This window comes from Cavia porcellus, unplaced genomic scaffold, assembly GCF_034190915.1.
Source record: "Cavia porcellus strain 051 isolate PalLab524CR breed Dunkin Hartley unplaced genomic scaffold, mCavPor4.1 scaffold_26, whole genome shotgun sequence".
NCBI classification, from domain to species: Eukaryota; Metazoa; Chordata; class Mammalia; order Rodentia; family Caviidae; genus Cavia; species Cavia porcellus.
The window spans coordinates 24787815-24799616 of NW_026947509.1; the positions used below are offsets into that span (position 1 = coordinate 24787815).

Sequence of the window (11802 nt, forward strand, 5' to 3'; positions counted from 1 at the left end):
CTCAAACTCTTCAATGAAATTGAAAGGGAAGCAATCCTCCCTAAATCATTCCTAGAAGCAAATATTACTCTAGTACCAAAACGTGAGAAAGATCCAACTAAAAAAGAGAACTACAGGCCAATCGCCCTAATGAACACAGATGCAAAAATCCTCAATAAAATATTGGCAAATAGGATGCAGCAAATCATCAAGAGGATTTTACACCATGTCCAAGTCAGATTCATCCCAGGCATGCGGGGGTGGTTTAACATATGTAAATCGATAAATGTAATCCACCACATCAATAAAGCCAAAAGTAAGAATCACATGATCATTTCTATAGATGCATTTCTACAGATGCAAAAGCCATCTATGACAAACCAACAGCCAGTATCATACTAAATGGCCAAAAGACAAATTGAAGACATAGGGGTAGGTAGAGAATTCATGAACAGGAATCAAACCAAAATGGGCGTCAACCAAATTGGAGAAAACAAGTCTCCAATTGATTTAGTATCATCTTGTTTTGAAGTCCCATCAAGCTTTTATTCTTCTGTCTCCATCAACATTGGCTATTATAATGTCTTGTTTTCTTCAAAATAGCTGTTCATACTATCACAGATAATAAAATCAAATAAACCAGGATAAAACCATCCCAACTAATGAATGCAAACATTATAAGACTTCAAAGCAATGTAATGGGGAATCATGATTATCATAAACTCTTGTGTACTCTTACCATTTCTTACACTAGGAAGAATATATGGTACTTATACATGTGAGTTTGATTTATTTCACTTATGAGTATGGTCTCAAGTTGTGTCCATTTATTTATAAATATCTCCATGTGACATTCTTTGTAGCTGAGTAGTACTCCATTGTATAAAAATACCACATCTTTGTTATTCATTCCTCAGTTGATGGACACCTAGGCTGTTTCCAAAATCTGGCTATTACAAATTGTGATGTTATAAAAATTTGTCAGTTACAATTTGTTTGAATTGCACCAGCTAGGTGTTCCCACCCACTGCAGTGTACTAGGGAGACACAGACCTGGGCAGCCTCTGCTGGGCCCGCCCCTCCAGGTTAACCTACTGAAGGCTTCACTGCTAGGGTGCACCTCCAGGCGCTGGGACCTGGTTTGGGCTAGCCTACTGGGTCTTAGTCAGCGGCGTCACCCAGGCCAGGCACTCCCCACCAATCCCACTTGAGAGGGGAATATGCCACTAGAGTTACTGCAGAGTCCTGTTCCAGCAAGTCTGCCCGGTCCCAATATGTCCTTTGCTGAAGCCTCCTACTCTATGGAAGGGTCCCCGTTCGGCTCACTCACCACAGGTCAATGCAGGGCTCCCTGCCAGTCCTATTCTCAACTCCATTTGCTAATTCCCACTTTCAGAGTTTTTGTAATCTCTCTCCCTGCCATGTCTATTTGGATGCAGCAGCAGCAGCAGCAGGAAATTCAAATCTCGGCTTCCAATGGCGCGGGATCTAGCTTCCATGTTGAGATTTTATCTGTTCCTGTTACAGCACCGAGATTGCGTTTCCAGTTGGTTTCGCTTAGCTTAGATCGTTCCTGGGTCGGCAGGGTATATCTCCCCTTGCTTAGGACTCCTCGCACCGCCCCATTCCTGGTTTCTAAGTGGGGTATCTCGGAGAACCTCCGTAGCTGCTGCTATCTATCCTCCATGTTCTCCCGGAAGTCCCAAACCACATCAAATTAAAAAGCTTCTACACATGAAAACAAACTACTAACAGAGTGAAAAGACAATCTATAGAGTGAGAAAAATTGTTGCCAGCTCCTCCTCAAAAAAACGACTAATGTTTATATAAAGGACTCAAAACCTTAGAGCCTGCAAATCTAAAAATCCAATCCAAAACTAGGGACCTAAAACAAATGGACTCTTCAGATGAAGAAATCCAGATGAGCAATAAATACATTTTTTAAATGTTCAACATTGCTGGCATTTGAGAAATGCTAATAAAAACAACAGTGAGTTTCCATCTCCCTCCAGAAAGAATGACTACCATAAAGAAATCAACCAATAACAAACCCCAGTGAGAGTGTGGGAGAAAGGAACACCTAGTTTTGGTAGGACTGTACACTGATACACTATACAAACCACTATCCAAACCAGTATGGATATTCCTTAAAAAACTAGAAATATAAATTCCATTTGGCTCAGCTATTCCCCTTCCAGACATTTTTCCAAAAGAGTTAAAAACATCATGCCACAGAGATATATGCATACTGATACTCATAATAGTTAAACCTTAGAAACAATCTGTATGACAATCAACAGATGAATGGATTAAAAAATGTATTTATGCACAATGTAGTATACTCTGCCATAAAAAAAGATAAACTTGAATCTTTTGTAGGAAAATGGATGTACCTTGAAACCATAATATTAAGTGAAGTAACTCAGACGCAACAACTTAAATGCATCATGGTTTCTCTTATATAAAAAAAATAGGTATATGTATTGAAATAAAAGATAATAGGGACAAAGAAAAAAGGTATTGTGGTTCAGTATAGACAGTGTCTAAAAGTGTACCTTAATTCGTACAATTGTTTTGCATGTTTATATGTTCTTTGGCCTATTAGTCTTGTTTTAATTTGTATACGTGATAATTAACTTTTTAAGGTTTTGTAAGATAAATAAATGAATCTAGTGTTGGAAAAATAAAAGAGATGGAGGAGGGAGGGAAAAAAAGGAATTAAAATGTATTATGTACATGTACAGTGAATATAATCATTACATACTGCAAGCATGTACAGACAGACAGACAGACCTAGAGAAAGAGACAGAAGAACAGAGAGAGAGAGAGAGAGAGAATGCTTCAGTTGTCTTCATGGCTCTCCAAGGGAGCAGAATACAGCACATGGCTTAGCTTGCACAGCTCAGTAGTGAGGAACAGAAGATCTTGCAGCACAGCCATGCAGATAGGGTCCCATAGAGGGAGGAGGTTGTGAAGTGAGAACACTGGTCAGAGCAGGTGATATGGCAGTGACTAAGGACCCATGATCCCTCGCGCATCAAAGTCCAGCTCTTTGAGACAAAGGAGGCTCCCTCTAAAAGAACTCAGAGAGCTCAGGGCTCACAGTGATCAGATGGACCTCACTCAAGGTCAAGGTTTTTTGCTGACTAATGCTGAGGCACTGGGATAGATGCACCAAGTCTGGCTCTTAAAGCAGGCAGTGACTGCGGCTGTCTGCAAGAGCTCTGGGGCACCCAAACACCTTGTTCAGGTGGCCTTTGAGGAAGGAAGTTAGGTCCCAAGAGTATTCCTGGAGGGGATGCAGACAGAAACTGGTTGGCATACTGCTCTTCTTTCTCCAGGTAAATGTAGAAAGACATGAGGATGTGGGAAAGGAGTCTCTCCATCACAGATTACTGATCTGCCCAAGATAAGGGCAAAATTCCCACAGGGAGAAAACTTCCAAATATAATTCATATCCAATCCTGGACAGAGTCCAGCTGCACAATTTTCAGGATCATCTTAACATATTGCAAGTGTACTACAAAAATCCTGAGCTTCTTACAGCACAGGTATAATAAACTTTTTGTGCCTGACTTTTGTAATGAGGTAGGTGAGCAATTCATCATGTCTGCCATGCTTGAGACACAAGTCAATGGGCCTCTTCACGGGAGCTAAAGGCTGCTCTGCCCCATCCCAAAACCATTTCTGCTTCTTCTTCATGAGTTGTGCAGCTTCTGGCTCCATCACTGACCACACATCTTTCTGGTTCTGGATTTCACTGAAATCCCACCTTGTATTGCTAAACATACAACCCAGAGGTCCTGATGTGCATCTTCACCTAAATCCAACACTTGCAGTTCCCACCTCCTGGGGCAAACCCCCTGGAACAATAACTCATCTAACCCATTGAGTGCCCCTTGAAAAAGTCTCCTTGTGAGCTGCCTTTCCTTCATCAGAGTCCCCAGATGGAAGCAAGCAAATGTCAGGCCTGTACCACTGCCTTTAGGGTCTCACTGCATCTCCCAGAATAGGCTGCTATTTAAGAGTTTATTTATCTTACAAAACCTTAAAAAGAGCCAGCTGAAGGGGTACACTGCGTGAATAAAGGGTGACACTGGGAGTTGCACTTGGAGGGCCAGGCGAGTGGGGTTGAGGAGGGTCTTTAGAAGTGAAAAGAGCTCTATGGACAGCTCCTCAGGTACGCCAGTGTCCAAGTCTCATCCCTTCCTTACCAGGCTCTGACCAGTCAGCTCCAGGACTCTTGGTTGGAACTACATGGTCATCCTGATTAATCTTTTCCAAAAGTAATCCTGTTTACTCAAGGGCAATCAGGGGTGGGAGTGCCCACAGTGGCTTAGCAGTCTCTTCCTCCACTGATAACATCTTCTGTAAAGGATGACCCAACTCAGAATAGCCCCTGGCATCCCAGTACGATAAAAACTTGGTTTGCAAGCATAATTCATTCCAGAAATATGTTGTAATTCAAAGCACTTGTATACTTGAATTTCCTCTTAAGATATAATGGAAACTCAGATCATTCATTCTACCACCCAAAAATGCTCATATAACAATGATTACAGTATTGTAATATAATACAAAACAATAAAGAAATTACAAAATATAAAGAAAAATAAATTAACCTACATTTGCCTTTAAAAAAAAAAATCTTCCTGACTGGTGTGAGAGAAACAGGTGGAGGATTATTGCATAGGTCAACTGTCATTCTCACCAACAGAATTACTGGTATCTATTGGCTCAATGAAATCTTTTTGTTTCATGCAACTTTAATAAGAAATCTATCCAGTTACATTGCTTTTGCCTCTTTTTGAGGATTTCACTGAAATCCCACCTTGTATTGCTAAACATACTCATTGTTCGATGGTGATTTTCTACAAAATTTTGCACTGTTTCCTACATTTTACACATCTCTCTAATCTCATTTGAAGTGACAGATTCCTCTGCCTTTGTCTTCTCCTCCTCTGCAGATGAGATCTTCTGGATAACCTCTTGCACAATCCTGCAGCAAGAGAGAGAGAATCATTGGCTCGGTTGTGATCATATGACATTCAGCATCCTGTACTAATCATATTGCAAGATATAACTTGTTTTTCAAGTTAAAATGTATTAGAAATGTTTGCTCAGGTTGCAGAACACTCACAGAACAAGTTATGTCCATGGTTTTACTTTATTGTTTTCCAGATGTCCTGTCATGTCAATCACAGGTCTCCCCACAAGTGTAAAAGTAATCAAAATGCTCCAAAAGAAAGAAGCATTTTCTATGACACCACCAGCCTTGCCACATGCCCTCCCTCACTAACACAGCAGCAGAATAAAGCCAGCCACTGACTCAGCAAGTTCCTGCCTCTCCAGACCCTCATCCCAACTCCTCACAGCAGACAAAGCCACGGATCCTGGCTTCCATTTCCTTCTCCTGTGAAACCTCATGAGATCAGGTGGAGGCAACCAGGGAATCCAGAACATTCTCAAAGGGTTAAAGTGTCACCTCAGCCACTCCCACTGGGAGCGGTAGGCTGGGGGTGGGAGCAGCAGAGGGGAGTCAGGAGAGTGAAGAGGGGTCCAGTAGAATAGAAGTAAGAGGGAGGCAGGCAGGAAGACAGGCATGCAGGGTGAGCCAGCTGAAGGGGTACACTGCGTGAATAAAGGGTGACACTGGGAGTTGCACTTGGAGGGCCAGGCATTGGGGTTGAGGAGGGTCTTTAGAAGTGGGTAGGAAGGTGAAGGTAGTGGGCAGGGTAGAAGCAATGGGTGGGAGAAGGGGGGGGAGGAGCAATGTGTTTTTATTAACATGTGAACTACACTAAAACCACGACAGCCTTGAAAAAGATTTTGAAGATATTGTCCAAGGAACACAAAAACAAAAGTATGGAGAGGGGCCCATGACGTCTCCTAGTTGCCTTGGCCTGGGCACAGGCATCTCAGTTTAGCACTGCCTTGATGTTTGTATTTCTAGAATGCAGCAGGCATGAAGTGTCAGAGCAACAGAAGATGAAGAAACACTGACATCAGCAACCAGCAACCTCTCATCTGCCTCAGCATCCCAGACGGTACCTATCAGCTACTCTTTAGTCCTGTATGATAATTTTGGGTGAGTTTTCAACTGTTAGGGTTTACTCCAATTAATCTTATAAAGCTGTAAATTTTCCAATTCCATTGCATTCAGAATTACTGGCAGGCTGTTTATTTAAACACCAGGGCCCAGAGGTGGACACACCTTTAATCCCAGCACCTGGGAGACTAAAGCAACAGGATCACAAATTCAAATCCTGCATGGGCAATTTTAGTGAAGACAGTACCTAAAAATAAAAAGCCTGGAGCACATTTTCCATCCACATAAGAAAAGTGTGTATTCCACTGTTGGGTAAACAATTCGGCAAATGTTTTTAAGTCTAACTTGTAGTGTTGGGTTTTACCATGGCATATGTGAGTTGAAAGGTACCAAACATGAACGCCATTAGACCAAGGTATGGAGTCAAAAGTAATTCAGAAAGATGTCAAATGAGAAAATTACATGCTTGCTCGTGCTTGACAGCCGCACAGAACACTGCCTGATAGAACATTCAGAGTTGCATTTTATTTTCATTTTCTCTCTGGAATTGAAATTCTTTAAAAAGATGAGGGGGGCATCTGATGGACATTAGTGGAGTCCAGCTTAGCATTTTGCTCTACATTATCAACTGATATCCCAGGAGGGCATCTCTCTCCTGCCTTCACCGTGGGTTCAGGGTCCAAGCCTCACTCTCCTGAGTTTTCTGGGGAGAGGTGGGTGTGCATCCTGCCCCTCCAGCTCTCCATCCAAAACCCACTGGCGTGGGGCACACCCATTCTTCCCATTCATATTTATATTATCAAATCTCTTAAGAAATTTTGATATAAAGTTGCCAAATTCTACCACCCAAACTTTAAAGCCTTTTCTTTTTTATTAGTGCATACTAATTACGTGGAATGGGTTCATTTTGAATACACACATGTGACATACTTTGATGATTTCCATCCCTTCATTACTCCCTGTTCCCTGTCCCTCACCACCATTCTCATTTCCCTTGCATGTTGTCTTTTTGTCTTGTTTCATTTTTGATTTGTTTCCTAAATTCCACATATGAGAGAAAACATAAAATACTTGTCTTTCTGAATCTGGTTTATTTTGCTTAATGTGAAGGTCTCCAACTCCCTCCATTTCCTTGAAAATGACCTGATTTTGTTCTCTGTGCTGAATAATGCTCCACCTTGTATGTATGCTTTTTCTTTGTCCATTCTTCAGTTGAGGGAATTAGGCCAATATTGAAGCTTGGCTGTTGTAGCAAGCATAGGTATGCAGTTATATCTATAGTATGCTGACCTTAATTCCTTTAGGTACATAGTACTAAGAAGTGGGTAGCTCCATCATATGGTAGTTCTGTGCTTAGTTGTTTGAGGAACTCCCCTAATGATTTCCATGTTGGATTTATTGTAATCATTTACATTCCCATCATCAGTGTATAAATGTTTATTCCTCACATCCCTGCTGGTATTTTACAGTTTTTTGTATTCCTTGTTGTTGTTTTCTATTGGGGTTTTTTGAACAGAAGTAGGAATTGATCCCAGGCTGGCCCAGAAAGATGGCTGGGTCAGCAAACCTTCCTGTTCAGGCTGGCAATTAAGCAAACCGTGGGAGTAGGGCGGCCAGCTGAGCACTGCAATTAAATTTAGACTCTAGTGTAAAATGGGCCATGGAGAAGCTTCGCATTTGAGCTTTTGCAAAAGTGAGAGGGCATTTTTTTTTGTCATGGCTTCTTTATTATTCTTTTACTATATTTTCATTGTTTATTCTCTTCTTTTCTTCCTCCTTGTCTCCTTTTCTTTTTTTCCTTTTATTCCCCCCTGCTTCTCTTTTCTTCTCTCTTCTCTCTTCTTCTTCTCTTTTTTTCTCTCTTCTCTCTTCTTCTTCTCTTTTTTTCTTCTTTCTTATTCCCCATCTTGTCTCTCCTCCTTTGCACCTTTTCATCTGGCTTATATACATAAGCAGTACTGTGTATACATGTGAAAGAGAATAAGAATTAAACAATGCTTTAACTTAAATAGTACCCTTTAAGGGCATATCATTGTAACCTTTACCAAAATGACTCATAGAAAACCCAAAGATTAATCACCAACATATAAACAAGTTCTAACAGTATCAGTTTCTCTCAATCACAACTACACCTCCTTCCTTTTGATCCCTAACCCCACTCCTACAAGTCTCCTCTTAAACTCCCTCAAAACAAACCCTTTTCTCCAGCTATAAAAATAACCCCTAGAGGGGGCTGGGGATTTAGTTCAGCGGCATAAGCGCCTGCCTTACAAGCAGGCAGTCGTGAGTTCAATCCTTAGTACTGATAAAAACGAAAAAGACAAAAAAATAAAAATAAATAACCCCTAGATAGTCTGGCTCGTAGCTGTTTTTTCACCTACTGAAATTTCTTTTCTCTACCTCTCTTATCACTGATTCATGCCTTTCTTTTCTTTTTCCTCCCCACTTCCACCACATTGCAATCAAATAGTCAACAGTATAGTTCAGTCCATAAGGGGTATTGTTAAAAGAGTGAAGTTGGTAAAGTAAGCTTTAACATACGTGATTGACGTGCGGTTGCATCTGCTGATATTGTAATAACTTGTGGGAAATTTCCTCTTGTTTAGATCCAATTCTATTAAACTAAGAAGGCTGAAGAGTGGACAGTACCAAGAAGAAAAGAAACCCAAAAATCACATGGCTAGAAAGTAGATATTATCTAAAGGGATCTCCACACTAACTACAGAGTCATCCCATTTTAGTTTCTACTCAATCCTCAGCACACACACACAAATAGAAGCATGAGGGGAATAAAAGGCAAAAAAAAATGCCAACAAAAACTCCCAACTCCCCCAAAACAGAACCAAGGGGCATTGATGGGAAGGAAAGCAGAAACTACATGGCTGAAGCCTTGAAATGATCCAAAAGGAAACAAAGAAATTCAGAAAACTCGGGAGATTCCTGAGAACATGGCGGACAGACAACAGCAACTGCTGAACGCTCTCTAAAGGCTCGGCTCAGAGGCCAGGAATGATGCGGACTAAGGAGATACGAACCAGTAGAGATATGCTCTGCTGACTCAGGAACGAACTGGGCTGAGAGAATCCAACTTGGAATACAGCCCTGGCGCTAAAATAGGAACAGAAAAATCTCGGTGTGGAGACTCGACCCCGCGCCATCGGAAACCGCGGTTTGGATTTCCCGCCGCGCAGCGGCCGGCCACCTCCACAGCGGCTCAGCAAGGAGAGACGCGACCCCCGAGCTCTGGGAACGGGCGTCTGGGAACGGTCTCGGAAACGCGACGGGCAGGAAGGAAGGCTGACTGGTGGCGAGGTGAGCGAGGAACTGACTCCCTACCGCAGTCTGACTCCAGCGGAGGATTTTCTGGGCGCGGGCAGTCCTGTAAGAGCAGGGCGCGGCGGCAACTGCAGCCGCGCATTTCCCTCTCGGACGGGATTGGTGAAAGGTGCCTGGCCGGAGGGACGCTGCTCGCGGACTCCCTAGGCTGGCCTAGCCCAGATCCCAGAGCCTGACGGTGGCCCGGAGGAGCCACCAACTTCCGCGTAGGCTGCTTCCTCCGCAACTCCCTGGGGCGCAGCGGTGAGCGGGAACAACTAGCCAGCGCAATTCGATCAAGCTGTAGCTGACAGGCAGGGAAGCCGGGCCTCCTGTGTAAGATTACATTTTATAAGGAACAGAAAATATGGGGAAGGGAAGCAATAAAAAAGGCTCCTCGACCCCCAATCCTGAGAATCAGGCAATAGTGGACACTGTACCAATATACATTAAGCGCCATTTAGAGAGCCTCATAGACCAATTCAGGAATAAAGTTATCAATGACCTGAAGCTAGAAGTATGCAGAATAGTTAGAGAAATGCTAAGCACCACCCAGGAAAAAGCAGATGGTGGAGTGGAAGAACAGAAAAAGAGGGGAGAATTGCTTGATGGAGAAAACAGAGAAAGCATTGAGTATGTGAAGCAGGTGCAAAGGGACTATCAAGAAATCAAGAAATATACCCAAGACTGGCATAACAGCTTGAAAGAAACTAAGGACAGACTATCTGAATTGGAGGGCAGACTTGAAACATGGAAGAATGAAATGAAAAACTTCTTAAAAATAACAAAGAAACACACAGCAATAATACAAAGACAAGAAGATGATAAGAGGAGCCATAACTTAAGGATTAAGAACATAAAAGAAGAAGTAGGGACACAAACAAGTGAACTACAAAAGCTACTCACAGAAATAATCCAGGAGAATTTTCCTAATTTAGCAAAAGGTAAAGATACTCAAATGTATGAGGCATACAGGACCCCAGGTACCTACAACCCTAACAGAGAAACACCCAGGCATATAATAATAAAAATTCCAGAAATTCAATACAAGAACAGAATATTAAAAGCTGTAAGAGACAAGAAACAGATCACTTACAAGGGAAGACCCATCAAAATTACAGCAGATTTCTCTTCACAAACCATCAAATCACGAAGAGCATGGGGAGAAATAATTCAAGCTTTGAAAGATAATAATCTACAGCCAAGATTGAGATATCCTGCACAACTGTCCCTGGAAATTGATGGAAAAACGAGGTGCTTCCAAGATAAAGAGGAACTGGGGGAATTTGCAACCACCAATCCAACCCTACAGAAAGTATTGCAGGATATTCTAAAAAAAGAAAAATACAAAGAACCCAGAAATAGGGGCGGGGAGGCCACAACGAATAGAGCAAAGACCAAAACGAAGAAGACAAACTGACAGCTACTGACAGAAAAAGAGCTCAACAGAAATGAGACAGAGAAGATTGGATGATAGGAACAGCTTTTTTTGGAGAAAATGACATCTTAATAGGTAATGCTGATTTAGTACCATCTTGTTTTGAGGTCTCATCTAGCTTTTGTTCTTCTGTCTCCAATGGTCTAAACAGGTTGTATCTTATTGGATTTTACTATGTACGATAATATAAGAAAAAACCTTTTAAAGACAAGGAGATTATACAGAGACCATTGTTCATTTTCTGTTGGTCGATTCTAAATGCTCTGTAATGCTGTTATTCTCTTAAATGGATATACATTGTTTTGATATACTTAATGCTACAGTGTATGAAGTTGTACTCAAGGACTTCAGGGAGGGAGTCAATATGGTAACTATTTTTGGGTCAGGATTAGCTGGTGGTGAAACACTGTTCTGCTTAAATGGTTATGTTTTGATCTGCCCTGTTTCGCTGTTATGCCCTTTTTTTTCTCAATCTCCACTCCATTATTTACTTTTTTATTTTTACCCATTTAATTACAGGGAAAAATATAGCAGGATATAATATAGTAACCCTCTTCGACTTTCTATTATCTCGATTTGAAGCCCTGTATTGCTCTCACCATCTTGTTTTTGACTGAGGTTCCTATATTCTGTTTTGCTGGATAGTATCAGGTTCGAAAGTTTAGGCATCAGCTGAGAAGATAATGAGATTCATTACAACGCCCATTCTCGTTAACTTTTATCTACTTTTGAAGACCTACAATGTCTCCAATGTTTTGGTTTTGTCGGTTTTATTCTTTACGGTTTTGTTCAATTGTATTACAACTAATGATATAGGCAATTCTATTAGAAATAGCGGGAGGCATTAGGGTAACCATTGTTGATCACCTTGTATTATGTTTTTATATTATCTATTATGTCCACCCTTTTGACTTGACCGATTCTGTTCTATTATGTCACATTTGGTTTTACTCTCTTCCAAAAAAGCAACAAGAACCGTGGGAGCAATGAAACCCAAAATGTGTAATAGTCACTGTACAAA

General features: G+C 41.5%; 1 pseudogene; it reads right to left on the reverse strand.

Annotated features, from left to right (window-relative positions):
* Window positions 1-3052: 3052 nt before the first annotated feature.
* Window positions 3053-4244, reverse strand: LOC111758152 (melanoma antigen preferentially expressed in tumors-like; annotated as a pseudogene).
* Between the last annotated feature and the right edge of the window lie 7558 nt (window positions 4245-11802).